Source organism: Ambystoma mexicanum, chromosome 1q (genome assembly GCF_040938575.1).
Source record: "Ambystoma mexicanum isolate Mex_15411 chromosome 1q, UKY_AmexF1_1, whole genome shotgun sequence".
NCBI classification, from domain to species: Eukaryota; Metazoa; Chordata; class Amphibia; order Caudata; family Ambystomatidae; genus Ambystoma; species Ambystoma mexicanum.
The window spans coordinates 402,463,731-402,480,109 of NC_090922.1; positions in this window are offsets into that span (position 1 = coordinate 402,463,731).

A 16,379-nucleotide genomic window follows, 5' to 3' on the forward strand; every position below is an offset into this window, starting at 1 on the left:
TATCAGTATCGTTGGGAGATCTGTTGTAGATTCTGTTTGCATTAGTTTTCTTTTTAAATGTTTTCTTTTTTGATGTACTACAGGGTACATATCTAGATGGGGGCGTACAGTGCATGTACCCTGTTGTATTCTAGGGTTCAAGGAATGTCAGCGTTGACTTTGTATGCATCAATGTTAACTAGGAATGGACAAATTAATGTACACAGACATGAAAGTTCTACATAACTCATACCTTCCCTAAAGTATGTGCTGCCAATATCAATCAATGTGTGATCTGTGGTTAGACCTTGCAATCCGTGAATAGTGACAGCATATGCAAGAGATAGAGAACATTGTTCCCTGCGTACATACATGTCTTTGAAAAGAAGGAGATGTGCTATTGTGCGGCCAATAGTTTTAACTTCTGCAAGTTTGTCAAAGTGGTTGTTGACATGTGGATATGTTTGGAAGCCAACAACTGTACTAATTGTTCCATTAACTAAACCTTGTTCTACATCAAGATACGTTTTAGAATTACTCTGCTGTTTTGGAACAAAGCTAATATTTTCTCTGATCCACCTGTGTTGGACATAGATTTTTCAAAGCTATTTAGTTGTGCTTTTGCTTGTTGACACATAGAGCGTGTCATGCTGTGCACTTCTAGTTTGTCTGTGGAGCTGATATGCAGTATGGGTTGCATTTCTTTTTTTAACATTGGCTAGTTGAATTGACTACAGCTGCATTAAGGAGATGCATTTTAGATGTTGTTGAGTTAATTTTTTCATGACATCAGGAGCAGATGTGTTTCGCCGTTATAGCTCATGGATTAGTCTAGTATTTAAGAGGGATTTTCCATCATTTGTAAGCAGACCAGTTCTAATGCTTTTTAAAATGTTAGCATAGGTGAGGTCTGCAGACTGACGCATGTTTTGAGTTAGTTTTCTGTACTGAAAATGTTGCCAGAGATTTACATTTCCAATGCTGCCGAGTGTGTTTAGGCATTGTTTGTATCCTAATGTTTTAAAAAAAGGTTGACATTTTACTGGTGTTAACTGTAGGATGTCTCTGAAAACAATAACGTGTTTTGCTTCTAACAGTTCTTCGAAGTCGTCTTTTAGGATTTCTTGCATTCTGAGGTGAATTAAAGCAAACGTGAGGATGTAAACCATTCTTATACCATCTATAAGAGCACTTTCCTTTATTTCAGAATTCTGCGTACTTCAGTAGCAGCCTCTGCTGATAATTTGTTGTATTCTAATGGATTTTAGTATTCTACTGGAAGGAGGAGTAGTTGGTGTAAAGTTACATCTCCTATGTTGTAGGCAGCTAAACCTGTGGGGGCTGTTACAGCAGCTGACAGATTTTTGTTTGTTAAGGTTTGTAGACATTTGCTGATTATTTTAATTAAGAATGTTTTACCAGAACCAGTTTCCCCACTTACATACAGGAGCAGAGGTTTACATTTTTACAGCTACATGTTTTAGTTTCATGTTTAAAACCATGTTCAATATCCTTAGTGACTTCTAGATAAATAGTGAGTTGTTCAGCATTTAGCTGTGATTTGAACACTAACAAGTCTTCTTCAGAATGTTTATATTGACACATGGTATTTTCTACCTGGGTCACAGCTACTACTGCTTCATTTAGCATGAGTGGTACTCCAAGTTGTTCTTAGATTCCTGTAAGGGAAGGTTGACTGCCCTCAGAAGTGTCTTTATCTAGTTGATCTTCAATTTCTTCCTCTTGTTGGCGTTCATTGTCCAATATTTCTTTGTATTGTTTGAAATTGACATTTGTAACACTGCTTTCAATTGTTTTGAATGCAGTTTCAAATTAGTCATAATCACTTAATAATTCCTCTTCTTTTCTCCAAGGTTTGAAAAGTTGTAGTAGGGCCTTGTAATACAGGTCTCTATGTTCTGGAGATTTAAATGATAACTGTATATGATTAATTTGGCTGGGTTTGGTCAATTTGAATTGGGTTCCTTCACAAGTTGAGACTGAATATTTGCCAGTTGTCTCATTTGGTGTGACATTGTTTTTGTAGGAGTAATGTTGGGCTTTGTCATACAAGGACATGGTTTGCAAAGCCATACTTTGAGTATTATGTGGGCCTCATCATGAGTTGGGTGGGATCCTGCCCAACTGTATTTGTGTTACCACCCACCCATCCAGTGGTATTACTGCCGGATCACGGGTTGAGCGGTAAACGTAATTTCCCATTCCTCATTGGGTCCATTGGTCCCAATGGTGAATTTTCTGTGCCATTACCAATGGTGGTATTACTGCATGGTAATTGCGACAAAAATTGGTATTTTCTGGCATGTTTACCCCAAGCTCTGAGCTGGGGGTAAACACGCCATACTCATGTTTGGGCTGACCCCTAAATGTGGCGGTAATGGCTTTATCGCCTCAGTTAAGGGCTACCGCCCAACTCGTGATGAGGTCCTGTGTCTATTAAATCGTTTTTTTTTAAATGTCCTGGCAGTTGGGATCATTTGTGATAATTGTTTCTATCTCTTGGTAGAATCTTAGTGCTCTTTTTCGGGATGAAGCTGGAATAAGGTTTATCAGATAATATGTTAAGATTGCCCATATAAGGCTTTGCCTAATAACGGTCTGCAGCTTTACAGCACCCGCAGTTTCTGTGGGAGAGCATTTTTATACCGAAGCTGGGCAATTTCTTTGATAGTGTTTTGCCAGATGATATTTCATCCCACAGACTTTTAGCTCTAATTTCTCAGCTTTGGCTGTGACATATCTTGCAACTGCAGTGGAATTGTCTGTGATGTATTGTATGTCTATGCTTGCATTCCACAAGAGGGCAATGATTGCAATGCAATCATTGATGTACTTGGATGCTTTGTCCCTTTTAATGTTGTATGTGTTTTTAGGGGATTTGCATTTCATGCTGTGTCTAACTGAAGATATGAAGCTATTTAATTGTCCTTTTTTTGCAAACTGGTCTAGGGAAGCCAAAGTGAGATTTGTTATAGTATTTACCTTTGTTTTTATATCTACATTGGCAGTACTTGCCAGATTTATTTTTATTTTTTATTTTTTTATTGTTGCATTTATGGTACAAAAAATACCTTGCACAGCAGTTACATTTCAACAGACTTAAAAAAACACACTTATGTTAGTGGAAGCGTAGAATTTGTGTACATAGGTCACTATCTTTGGTTTCTGAAGGTATGTTATGGGTAATGTATTTTTCAATAAACTGTCAGTGGCGTGTCTGTCACGGCCAAATTTGGGAGCATCTTTTATCCACAAAGGCATGTGGATGTGTGGTGCTCCTCTGCATTTATATTCTTTTCTCCAAAAGAAGTGTTGCACTTCTCTGAGTGGAGGGGTATTCTTATTCGCAGACAAAGTGCAGTATGGTAATGAAGCAATGGTAAAATTACCTTGATACGTTGACATGGGCATGAGAGCAGAGTTCTCCTGGTGGTTTTATATCTATTCCCTCTTTATTTTGGTTTGCAGTGCGTAAGAAGTTCCGCAAGTCATCCCATGCGTACTCTGCACAACTTAAAGTAGCAAACCATGTCCTTGGGCCTAGGTTCACATACAACGTACATCATGGTGATGTCGGAATCAGTAGTCTTTTGTACCACGCATGTTTGCCAAGAGATTTGTGATACTTGACTGCAAAACTTCATCTTTGTCTTTTATCTTTTGAAGCAGTTGGGTAGACGACATGTTTTAAAAATGAGAGCCTGTTGTTAATGTGTGTGCAACTCCATAACATACAGTTGCTAGTTCACATTTTTACAGGAGGTGAAAAACACATTTTACATTTCGTCTGAATCTGGGGTCTTCAGAATATATTCATAAAGAGTGATATTCTAATGCAGTAATTTGTGTGGACCTTTCATCATATCTTCCTCCTTTTCCTGTAGGAAAGAGTCGAGGAAAATAACGTGCTTCTACACTTTTTTCCTATATGGGAATCCTTTGGCTTGATGCATTTGATAAGTTTCTAATACATCTTCAATGGTGTCTTTGGATTGTAGTGGGTGAATTGTGTACTGGTCTAAAATGTTGGCTGAAGTAACAGGATCTACACGTTCAACCTGCCAGTTGCTGGTGAATATTAAATTAATTTGATGGCTTCTCTTAAGTTTTCCTCTATGTTTATATCTTTGTACCATTCATTGTTTTGTTTTAGATATTGCAGGCCTTGTCGAACTTTATTTAAGTCGACTATTTGTTGCCAAATTTCTTTGTCTTTTGTTGGTACACCATTAACTAGTACAATCAAAGATTGATCTATTGTTCATTATATTCCTAGAGTTTCTAAATTTTCTTTTAGGTCTATACTACTTTGCCACAGATGCCCCTTAGTAACTCGGATGGAGGACATTTGGCTGATTTCGGTTGCAGGCGTATTTTAGCTTGAAATGGGTGTACAGTTCAGATTATAATGCTCTCATACAAGTTAAGTTGTTGGAGAGTTTTTGGAAGTGGGAATATTTCTAAGTAATAGCATGTGATGGTATTTGGTTATTGTCAAGCTTTGTGTTGCAGTACGTGCAAACTATTGAGGGGTCAGTAATTTTGTATTTCCTTTCTGCTGTTAGATATGAAGCTAATTGGAACCATTGGAATTTCTCATTGTCATCCATTTTGTAGGCTATATCTACTATTTTTGTGCTCTTTTTATAAAATGTTCTGTGACAACAAACACATACTTGGTCTGGTTTTTCAGCAGATGTGTTTTGAAATGGACCTATTTCTTTTGTGTAGGTGTTTCTTAGGAGATTGCTTTTTGTGAGGTTTTCGGTAATATTTTCTGAAGTTACTGAATTTTCTAAGTAAACTTCAGTTCCAAAGTACTTACTTTGGATGTGCTCTGTTTCTTGAAGCAGTTCTTTGGCTATTCCATGTTGGAGAATTTTATTTACATTTTGTAGATCTAGAGCAGGACTTTTTGCATAGTATAGTCTATGCACAAGATTGCGTGTAGCGGAATGGTGTGTTGCTAACATTTTGATGTGGTGGAAGGTGCTTTTGCAACCAGTTCCTAAAATGCAGGCTGATGAATGTCCGTGAAGTCGAGTGTTGCTGTGCACTGGACAAGCGTGCACAGTTTGTAAAGTTTTGATTTGACTTTTGTCTGTTAGTTTCAAATAGTGATTGAGCAATTGTTGTAAAGATTTAAAGGATTGTTGGCACACATTACAATTTGAGCTGCATGTACATTTGTACACTGGGCGGTTTGTTTGGGAGAATGAAGTATTTGGTTGAAAGTGTGTTGAGAATGTTTCTTATATAAGGGTTTCTTTTGCCATAATGCTGTCTCCTATCATTTCATACCCTCGACCATGTCTATGGCATAGTTTTTTGTTGCTCTTGTTTATGAGCCTCTTCATTGAAATATGGTTATGTGCTGCTTGTGTGAATCCATTCACTTTCACAGAAGTTTGAAAAGGTATCTATATTGACATTGTGCATGTTTGGAAGTACTTTCTGTAAAGTATTGAATAATTTTGCTAGTGGTTTCATTCTCTTTAAAATGAATATAAACAGTTTTCTCTTAAGTATAAATACGTTGTCAATTAGAGCTTCGAGGATTCATCTCCTGCGTTAGATTTTAAGGGTAGATTGTGACTTTTGAGCTATTTTTTTGTAACATTCATTGTTTAGATTGCTTTACCATGACTACGTTAACGCTTGTTAATTCAGTGTTAGGTTCAATAGTAGGTCTGCTTTTCTTTGCACATATTTTTTTACTTTTAGTTTTTGGAAGAGCGTCATACCTTTTTTTGTTGTGGCTGGTTTTGTTTGTGAGGTTACTAGCTCTTTTGTTTTAATGTTTTCTGTGCATTGTTTTAGAGGAGGATGATTCCGGAGGATAGCTCAACGGCAACGTGCTTGCCTTGGAAGAAAGATGACACGGAGCAACACAGGTTCGATTCCCGGGTCCACGCTTAGAAACCTCTGGGTATTTAGCGCATTATAAATAACCTATCATATCATATCATATATGGTTTGCTTTTATTCTAATTTGCTCTATGTTTCATTTCTTTTCTACTGAGGTACTTTTTAGTAGGAATTTTGGTGTGTCTGTTGGTAAAAAAGAAAATTTGGGTTTGAAAGTTCTGCAATGTATATGCATGTATTGTGAATGGGTGAGTGGGTGTGATTGGAGAGGTTAATAGAGTGTTGTTTTTTGTGAGGCGGCATACTAGGTGTGGTTAGAAGGTTGTGAGAGTATGAGTCTGTAGAGGTGTGATGGCATTGGTTTACTGAGTAAGGGAGTGGTGGTGTGATTGAATCAGTAGAGACAATGTGCTGTTTTCAGGAAAACAGTGGGTGTTGCAATGGTGGTGTTTAGATGGGAATAGAAAGAGTGTGAATGGTGCAATATAATGAGTTAGAGTGAAAGAAATGTTGGTTCCAAAAGAGTAGTCTGCGGTAGTACATAGTGGAACTGTAATGTTGCAATTATATACATATACATAGTACATTAATGAACTTACTTTGTAGGATGTGAAGGGTATTCTTTTTCAGAACTTTTTTTCAGCAATGTGCTTCTTTCCTGTAATTGTAAAAGAAAGTTAATGTGGATATACTTTTAGTAAACAATTTTGTTATTTATGAAGGCAGGAGGGGTTGTTGGGGAAAAGAGTTAATAAAATCATTGGACGTTTCAAAATGTTTGTTTTAGGAGCAATTTCATAAAGGTTTAGAAATGCATATGTGCATTTTATAAGCTATGTCAGTAATTTTGTGTAAAAGAGAAGAAACGTTGATGGAAACGATTTGTAGTACACTTTTAAATGGCACTTGGTGTGTGGAAGTTTAATATGTTAGGAGTATATGCATACTTGCCAACATGATGCATTCTAATCTGTAGGTGTTTATGTAGACCCATATGTTTTGTTTGCATTCCGAAACATGTATTTCCACTTTTCCCATTATAGAAATTGGAGTACAAGTCCCAGATTGTAGAGAAAAGTTCAGGACTGGATAAGCTCCTTGGAATGGGTGATATTGGCATGTATGCATGTACTGCCAACATATTAAACTGGCACACACTAAAAGCCACTTAAAAAAGGTTTACACATCTATTCTATTTGTTTTTCCTTTCTTTTATGAACAAGTGCTGCTATAAATGCACATATGCATGTTTTAACATTCATAAAAATGCTTTGAAAAAGAAACATTTTGAAATGCACAGCATTTTATATGTTTGATTCGGTATAAATGTCAGAGTTTCAAATTTTCAAGTTAAATCCTGTTTTTTTCTTTCCATTCTGGGACTTCGAAGTCACAGAATGCAAAGGAAGAAATGAACACTTGATAAGCACTGACAGATTGGAATGGGTGATGTTGGGATGTATGCAAGTGCCGCCAACATAAGGCAATATGTTGGCAACACATGCATACGTCCCAACATCACCCATTCCAATCTGTCAGTGCTTATCAAGTGTTAATTTATGGCAAACACTAAGGGCCCGATTCATGGAATTATTTGTGCGTGAAATAGGGGGCTTGCATGCAAAATCGTGTGCAAACACCTGTTTGTTGATTCATAGAACACAATGCGCGGGGCTTACCAGGGACTTGGGAGGAATCTGCGTCGGTCCAACGCGTTACTGTGACACCACAAATGCCTTTCGCGAGACTCCAAGCGAAGGCCCAACCGTGTCTGCGCAGTCACCTAAAAAGGGGGTAGAACACATGGATTGGGGAACAACAAGCGAAAATATGGGCATAACAAGGGAAGTACCACAGTAAAATCCTTACGATGCCCATACGTGCTCTAAAAACCTGTATTCATGGAATTGAACAGGGCTCACCGGCACGTGGAAAAATAAGTGCAAATCATGAAACACGTCCACCACTGGATAGTGGAGATAAATGTCAACACGCACAAAAACGAATGCTTTAAAAAGTCTGCGCGATCAATCAATGCACGTATAGAGTTATGATGAATGTACAATTTGTCGCAGCAGTGATCGTGGGACACTGCAGGAGGAGGAGGATGGCCAGGGCACACATTATTCTACCTAGGGCCAGCCTTTTTGGGATGCCTGATGACTAGGGCTATGGCAGGTATAGGTTTCCACCTCATATCAGATTAGACCTGGTCACAGATTGGGAAGATGACCTTACATTACCCACCCTGTGCTCCCTAGGCACTGAGCCCCTTGGAAAAGGTGCTCAATGTACTGCATGTTTTGGCCACCTGGTCATTTCAGCGGACATCTGCCAAAGGTGGGGGCATTTCACAGCCCACACAGTCACTCTGCCTACACCAAGTGTTGGCAATAATGACTGCACGCCCATCAGTCGGCAGGCACATCTACATGCCCAGAACACCTGCAGAAAGGCAGACCGTGGTCCAGGACTTTTATGGGGTGGCGCACTCCCCTAAAGTGTTTGGTGCCATCGATTGCACCCATGTGGCTTTACGTCCACTTAGGGCTACAGAGCGCAAATATTGCAATTGCAAGGACTGGCATTCCATCAACGTGCAGGTTGTATGTGATGCCAAGGGCATCATTACTTCTGTATATGTAATCTGTCCAGGGTACACCCATGATAGTTTCATATTCAGAATGTCCCCCCTACACCGGGCCCTGGAAGCTGGAAGGCATGGCAACACATGGCTCATTGGTGAGTACAAATGCCAGTGCACATGCATGCTTGTCACACACAGACAAATACACACCGATCGCAAACATTTCCACCTCTACAGGGGACAGTGCCTACCCTCTGAGCACCTACATGATGATGCCAATACAGAAACCTGCCACACCGCCCCAGGTAAGATACAACACAGCCCATATTGCAACTCGGCCATAGTGGAGCGCACATTCGGAGTGTTCAAGCCATATTTCCGTTCCCTTGACCACTCTGGTGGTGAGTTGCTATATGCACCACCAGTAGTGTGCAGGATCATTGTGGCAGCTTGTGTCCTGCACAATGTTGCAACACGGCGTGGCATACCTGTGGACATGGTGGTGCCCCCCACATCCCCAACCACATGCACACCGCTTGGACATGGCAGGCCAAAGGGCACGTGGCGAGGCTGCCTGTACCCAGCTTGCAGCTACATTTTTCCCCTAAATCCAACCCCTGTGGAGTGCACACAGCCCTGGCACATTACAGGTGCCATTCAAAGATGACAAAGGACCAATCATCTGTGCCCCCCAAACCACCCTGAGAATGTTCCCTGGATGTGCAACATTGTGTGCATCCCTTTGAACTAAAACTAATTTTATTGTGGGTTTCCAAAAGCAACACATAGAAGAAGGAGTATGCCACTACCACCATATCGAACTAGACATCAAATTGCCTGTGTGTCACATAAATCATCCCATATGTCATGTAAAATCATCACCAGAGTGTGGTATGGCATGTAATGTCAAAGGAGATAGATACATGGTCAATACCATAATACAAGTGTCTTAAAGCGCTCAACCATGTATGGAACAAGTACAAAAATAACACCCGCTCATAGAGATCCATAATATTCTGGAAAGGAACAGTAAATGCATACTATACTATACTATCAACAGCGGATGTAACAATGAATCTGTCGGACAATGAATCATCATATTTTCACAAGTGCATCAATGTGCCATCATGCAGGGACCGAGGACAGAGTGGAACAGACAGACACTGTACTTGCATTGTGCAATCAGAAGGAGCAAGTACACAAATGTTCCGAGGGGTGTGGTATTAGGAGGGTGCTAACAAGTTCAGAGGTGGTTCAAGTGCAACCAGTCATTGGATTCTCAGGTAAGTGTAGAGAGATGCAACTCTCGCGGGTCATTCTCCAAGTGCAGTGATGATGAGACTAGTCCACTTCATGGAGGCAACTGCCACACAAATTGCTGGGTTTGACAGGGGAATGTGAGAACTTGAGGCACATCAAGCATACAGTCATCAAGCAGCAAGGACAAAAGGAATGGAGAGAGTAAGAAAGAAGAGGGATTGCTTAGAAGGGAAGAGGGAGAGAGAGGGAAGAATAGAGGATGAAACTCATGGGTAGTTCATGGAAAGTAAGAAAATGTTTCCCCAAACAGGGGGCGGCAGGATGGGTATGCCAGAGGTTGGCCCCTGCTGACGATAAAGATCTCCTGGAAAAGATCGGCATCAATAAATGGTTCACCTGAAGAAGGTCAGAGTAACATGATGAAATGGCTCTAGAGGGACAGTATTGAGGAATGAACATTAGCAGATAGGGAGTAAGCAGGCCTCACAGTGCACAATGCATACTTCCAATGATTCAACGCTGTCTGCCATGGCTAGCCAGTGAAGGACAATCAGTGTAAGAAAGATGTGGTCCCTGTCCTTGACGTCAAGCATAATACTTGCGCCCTTGTCCTGAATGATTTACACAGGCTGTGGATTACAACCATGGAGTTGGTTCAATAGGTAGTAGCACTAGTGTACCCTGGAATGTAACACAGCAAGTGTAACATTGCACCTTTGCGTGATGTTGTATACATTAACTGTGTGCATTAAGACCTGCAAGTCGGACTCCTTCACAATCACCTGAATATCTGGCAGTAATGGAAGGGGGTAGTTGAACATCAAGGCAACATTCCTGCTTTGGAATGAGTGTGCATGTAGTGCGAACATGTAGGAAGGACTGAGTCAATGGCACAAGTAGGCAGCAGTGGAGTTAATAGGGACATGCAATTTTGTAAATGGCGCACAAGCCAAGGTCATTTTGAGGGCACCAGCCCAGGATGGCTGTGTGGCAAACATGGTGAATAAGGATGCCAGTGTGTCAATAGAAACAGTGCTGAAGAGTTCTTTATCCTCATCATAGCACATTAATCATAATGAAAATGTCCCAAATATGCATAGCAACAGGCAAATGCATATGTCAAAGATGCATGGTATAGGAATGGACACCTGCATGATGCCACAGGTGGTGGCTGAAGTAGGGCAGAAGAAAGGACACTGTATGGGGTTTTCATGGAATATATTTTCAGGAATGACATAAGCAAGTCCAATGTACGTTCAAGGATCATCAGAATGAGGATGGAATGCATCACTGTGTGAAAAGCAAATGAGACATCAAGGACGGTGAGGACAGGACAGCATTATGAATGGATGGATGCCACCATTCATCATTTGACCCTAGTGATTGTTGTTCCGGGCTGATACAAGGCACACTGGTGTTCACGTACATCCACAAGAATGCCCTAATGGGCGTACATTTGTGTGTGGACCAACTTCGCTAGCAATTTATCCCGGAAGGCTAGCAAGCTATTCACCAGTATGTTGGTGGTCAGGAAGGCTGTGCATATGTCATATTAGCAAGGTTGTGCAGAAGTGAGTGTCTAATGGAGGATTGAAACTAAACTCTAGTAAAGGAGAGTATGCATAGATAAGCAAGAGCATAAGACCTAGAGGGGAAGTTTACAATGATGGTCTGTAGGAGCAGCTGTACACCAACAGGGATGATACCTTCATGTACTTGTCAACTTGGTTGAGTACTTCAGGGGAGACATGAGTGAATGTGGAGAATGAATAATGATGATGGTGCGTGTCAGGGTGCGTCGAGGTGCGGAGGGTTGAAGTATATGAAGTGTCTCTCAGTAGTTGGTTCATTCAGTCACGTGTATTATCAAGACATATGTGGTGTGAGCACATAACAAAGGTACTGTGAAGGTGGCCTAGTAGAATATACAGAGGATGTCTTCATAATAAATAATCCACGCACGTCTTGCGCCTCCGCCAGAACCCTGCTTGATGGCACAAAGTACTCCTGCACACCGACGGAGCGTCAAGGGAAGACATAAGCCAACAACAACAAACATATAAAATCCTAAAATTCTAATAATGGTAACGTTGCACTAGAAGCTAAATACACCATGTTGCCACATGCCTGAGAAAAGGAAGAAAACCCACCAACAATACAAAACCTGATGTGCTATAAGACCAAATAGCCCACATACCAGCAGACATAGCAACATGTTTGTGGATTCACATTGCTGTATTACACACTAATAATTCGACCCGATAAATCTGGGAAAGATCGCTAATTCCACAAACCCTCATAGGGATCAGATGTGCCACTCATTAGACCTGATAAAAGTTGAATGACGCACGCCTCAGCTCAAACATCTGCCCCTGCTATAGTCCGCAAACTGTTGACCATGCTACACACTCGCAAATAACAGTGAAAGCCGGACACACAGTTAGAAAGCACAGTTATCATAATCAGTAAACAGTGCCCCCAGCAATCCATCAGATTAACAAGACCATAACCATCATGGGAATGAACTCTGGGTGAGTAATACAACCCTCTAGCAATAGTGAGAGAGCTAAAGGTTAGTAATCCAGAGTGAACACACACAGTGCCCCACTCCCATGCATACACCACTGAAGTGTCTGCAAATGCCATGCACTCATCTGTCCGTGGAACTCACCTGCCTTGCATACGATGCACACCATTGAGAGACGCTTTACCTAAATGGAATGCTATGCAGAGTTACATCACAAAGTACATGCACATACATGATCACATTTGACAACAGAAAGAAAATATGCATACAACACAGAGTGCAGGAGTAACACAGGGTGACACAGGGTGAATGGCCATTGATATTGATTTGTATAGGAGTACAGTGTAGCACACCAGAGAGAGGGGGAGAGAGAGTGGGACAGAGAGTGACTAACAAGGAAATGACAGATCAAGGAGTCCATGGCCTGGTTTACCGATGTACAATGACATGCTGCACAGCACAGTCGGTGCACCCATTGAGGTATCCACATAGGTAGCTTACACAGTGACATGAGCTCTAATCAAATTACTACAATGCCATGTGAGCATGTAAAGGACATATAAGACAACCAACACATGCAGCACAGATGTCCAACAATGAAGCATGCCCAACATGCAAGACAGTGCAAACACTTACAAAATAACTGTGTCTGCATGCTGTAAATCCCACATGACCTTCACCAGTAAGTGTGCTTCCTAATTCATCAAAGGAAGGTCAGTGTCTGGTGGAGGGCATGAGGAGTGTGGACTTTGAATGGTGCAGGATGTCTTGCCCCGGACAGCAGTCACTGCCACATCACGGATTACTGGAACAAAATGGGAGAACATGTTAAAACACCCATTGTCCAGCATAATTGACACAGCACACATTTGCCATGGAACAACAAACCAATAATTACCTGCACATGCCATCCTGTGCACCCCCATTCAAACATGCTAAATGACTTCACTAGGCATGTCTGTACGTACACCACTGAACATGTATAGTCCATGAGGAGTTAATGGCACACCTCAAGATCAATCAATACAAAAAATAACAAAGACCACAACGAGGAAAGGGCAAAACAAAATATGACATTTTAACATCTCAACGCAAAACAAAATATGACATTTTAACATCTCAACAGAGGGGTGGAAAAAAAGAAAAGAAAATGTCATGTTGGACCCGGGGGGGAGGAGGGGTTGGTCCACCCAGGAGGAGGGAGGGGCAGGGTGCATGTCAACACCCACATGGTGGATGTTGAAAAAAACAATTTCCTCTATGGGTTCATGGACCACACGGCTATCTTAGATCGGGAGGGCTGTCGCTGCCGTCGCCACCTTCCTGTGTATAATCCGAAGGTGGTAGTGGTAAGGGAGGTTGACCACATAGAGCCCTGGTCCGGTCCTGCATGGCAGCGGCAAGGTGGAACTCAGATGAATGCATCTGCAACATGAAGACTCGGAGGTCCGCATGCAACACCTCACAGGATGCACGGAATTCCTCCGAGATGGTATGACTCAACAGTTGCATCTGCTGTTGGTACTCTGCACTTCAGGCTACCTCTAGCACTTCCATTGAAGCTCTGAGGGCCAGAAACTCTTGCTCAGGATTTCCCTGTGGGTCTCACCCTCTGCAAGCAGGGATGCCTACAGAGACCTCAGTTTGGCCCGTCGGCTCCTGTTGCTGACCTCCATGTGCAGTGTGTGTGAGTGGCATGTAGACCGCAATGCCTGCAGTTGGTGCTCTACCTGTGTTGCTGGGGGGGGATCATGGAATTGGCCACCCTATCCATGCCCTGAGCCAACATCTCATGGGAAGCACTGTTTTGTTGTGCAATACTATACATGGACTGCTCCCACACTGTCTCCCCAGCAGAAACATGTCCACCACGTGTGCGGGCCCCACGCCAGCCTGACCCATGATAGCATGACCCTTAATCTGATGCCACTGTCTGTGGCTGCAGGACTGCATCCCTCCCTTGGTCATCTGCCACAGGCCCATAAACAAATAGGGTGGAGCATGACCTTGCAGCCGTAACCACCACAGACAGACGTGACAACACTGACTGCCCTGTATGGGGACGTGACCCCCTGCAGACACACGGGCTACAACAGCTCCAGCACTTGATGCACTCACCTCCGACAGCATAGAGGAATTGACATCCGGTTCACCATCAGAGCTACTGGTTTGATTGGAGTCGCACTCATACTGAGTCATGCCCCAGATGGCCTTTAGCACCATTGGATTCAAATGGGCTGCTACAACAAGTCCTCCACTGGTGCTCTGTTGGAGCTCAGGCTCCCGTTCCTCCTCAACCTCCTCCCCTGCATCTGGTGGCTCATAGCCTACACATGGACATGTATACACATGAAGAATCATGTAGATTGCATCGCCTACATACCTAGGTATCACAATGCTGTCCTGCATCACATTGCCATGCATATTACCATGCCATTATTTCCATACAGACACTATGTACAAAAAGCTCACAGATCATGGTGTATGCAGACTTGCCACTACATCCCATGTCCCTGACCATGTAAGCAGTGCACACACTGCCAACTTACATGTATCTGTGTACGCAAATCCTGCTCAATGGTAAAGTAGTCTGAAATATGCTAATTTTGACCCAAAAAAGATTGTGCAACATGCCATTAGGGTACATGAGAACATGTCCACACATAATCACAGCCAGGTCCACTACAATTACATCTAACACCAGGGTACCACTGGCACAGGGAGTGCACACAATGTGGAAATGCCCCGAGTGTGGAGTCCCAGGTGTGTGATGTGGAGAGAGTGATGGCATTTGCTGGGAGATGGGAAGAGGGGACAGTGACACACAAGAGGGACAGGTCTGTGCACCCATGGGGGTGTGTTGAGTGTGACAGGTGAACATGGATGACTCCAGACAAATATTTTACAAGGGGTTCAGTGCCATAGCTGCGGCTGGGACTTGCACAGTGTAGTAAAATGCCATATCACTCATAGCACAATGTCCCGCCCACTGCCAGTGATAATCTAAGGTATGGCTAGCATGAAACCACCTATGGACATGTGTGGATGGACTTCCTACTACATGCAGTGCATGATGTGTAGCACGTACTTCAGACACAAGCACTTGACTAACTTAGGTGAGTCACTGACATCAATGATGTAAATACACAGATGCCATGTTGTGCTGGCATGCCTGAAATGTCTTTTAGTATCTGACGGTTGTTGATGACTACTGTCCCAAAGCCATGTTCAACTGATGTGCAGCACATGGGCTGTAGGCACTCTGCAGTACACTAAGCATGGGTCAGTACACCATGAAATGGTTCACCCGTGGCAGTCATACAAATGCAGACAGAAGTGCTACACAATCATACACATTAATTTAATCTACATACACATATCCAGGATGTACACGCTTCATCACTTACTGGACATTTCCTCTTAATCTGGCAGGCCTCCCATGCCTTGCAGCCAATCCACATGAATCAACTCGCTCATGGCCTCTTCATGTGGTGTGAGCTCCTGCTCCTGTGGTGACTCACCACCAGTCACCAGAGCAGAAGCGAGGTTGGCCCCCAGCTTCGATTTGGTTCGATGGTGGAGGTTATTCCACTGCTTCATGACCTCACAAGCAGTGCGCCTCTCATTCCCCAAGGCGTTGATGTCATTCGTGACTTGCTGCCAGTGGACCATACACTGAACAGGCATATGTGTGCTCCAAGGCTGTGTGCATATGTCACGGTGGTGGTCGTGCACGCAGTCCACAAGGATCTGGAGTTCTTCATCATTGAATCTCTGCTTCCTCGACGTGGCGGTGTCCTTTGCCGTGCTTTGGGATTGAGCATTTCCCTGTTCTGCACGCTTTTGCCTTTCGCCATGTGGTGCAGACCCTGTGTGGCTGGGACCACTCAGGGCAGTAGGGGTTGGACCACTAGTGGCCTGGGCCATTCCATCACCCACTGATGTTGGGTCAGTATCTAGTCCTGCAGGTCCCTCAACATGGGAGCTGGATCCAGGGTCTTTAACTGTACTTCCCTTCTCCTTCATGTCCATGTACCCGGAGGGGAGGACAACAGCTACTGCTGTAGCCCACTGTCCCTGGGTGTTGAGGACAGCAGCTGCATCTGCAGGTGCCTGACCCTGGTTGGTGGGGACAGA